Below are 989 nucleotides of genomic sequence, written 5' to 3'. Positions count from 1 at the left end.
AACACATAGGCACTTTTTATACCAATATTCCTACGGGATACGGACTTACGCGGTTTCAACCGCGGGTCACAGCTAGTATGTATAATATGTACCATGGGACAGACATGATTACGTGAATCCATTTTACTATCAGCCTGTCCGTCCGCCTTCGAAGTAATCTCATCTAAGACTTTTTGAGAAATTTGATATATTGCATGCATTCCGGTATATAGTCGAATACGTTTATTACTAGACAAATGAAGCAAGTCTTAGACTTGTAGTAAAACCGTCCAAAACAATTATATTGTAACATTCATTTATATTTAAAATTTCTATTCATTTCCACTAATTAAGACCATCAGCACCGAATCGCGAAACTCGCTCAGATGGAAAAATAATTTAACATTATTTGTTCTACGCCACTCTTTGCCGACTCTGTGGAAATAAAATTGAAAATTGTAGCAAGCATAATAATTGTTGGAAGCTTTGTGCAATCTCATTTTACATTGCATATTTCGCGGCTCAATGCTAACATAAAACTGTTAGTTTACAAACTAGACTATAAAGACAAACTGTGAGTGCGTTAATTTCTATAATTGCTTGAAGATGTTTAGATTTTAATGAGCTAATCATACTTTAATTTTTCCGTGCATTTGAGATTTGGCAAAGGATCTGGTACGTCGCCTGATGTTAATCGACCAGCACCGAAAACAGATAACTTACGCTTCCACAAATGGATTGCCAACTTTAGTGGATAAGGGATAAGAAGAGGATAGATAGAAGAGATGAAAGGTATGTGAATAAAATTATGATTACATTAAAATTGGCATTAATAGACTTATAATAGCTTTGGCTGTATTATGCGGAACATAAAATGAACTCCTAAGATTTCTTACGTTTCATGGTTTTGAATAGAAATAACAGTGTTTAATTAAAATGTATTCCCAAGCAAAAGTAGTAATTCCCAATTTTTCCTGTCAATTAACATCTGGAGTTCTATCCATCTGGAG

The sequence above is a fragment of the Zerene cesonia genome, chromosome Z, assembly GCF_012273895.1.
Source record: "Zerene cesonia ecotype Mississippi chromosome Z, Zerene_cesonia_1.1, whole genome shotgun sequence".
NCBI classification, from domain to species: Eukaryota; Metazoa; Arthropoda; class Insecta; order Lepidoptera; family Pieridae; genus Zerene; species Zerene cesonia.
The sequence above is the reverse complement of the archived record's forward strand: the minus strand, read 5'-3'. Positions refer to the sequence as shown.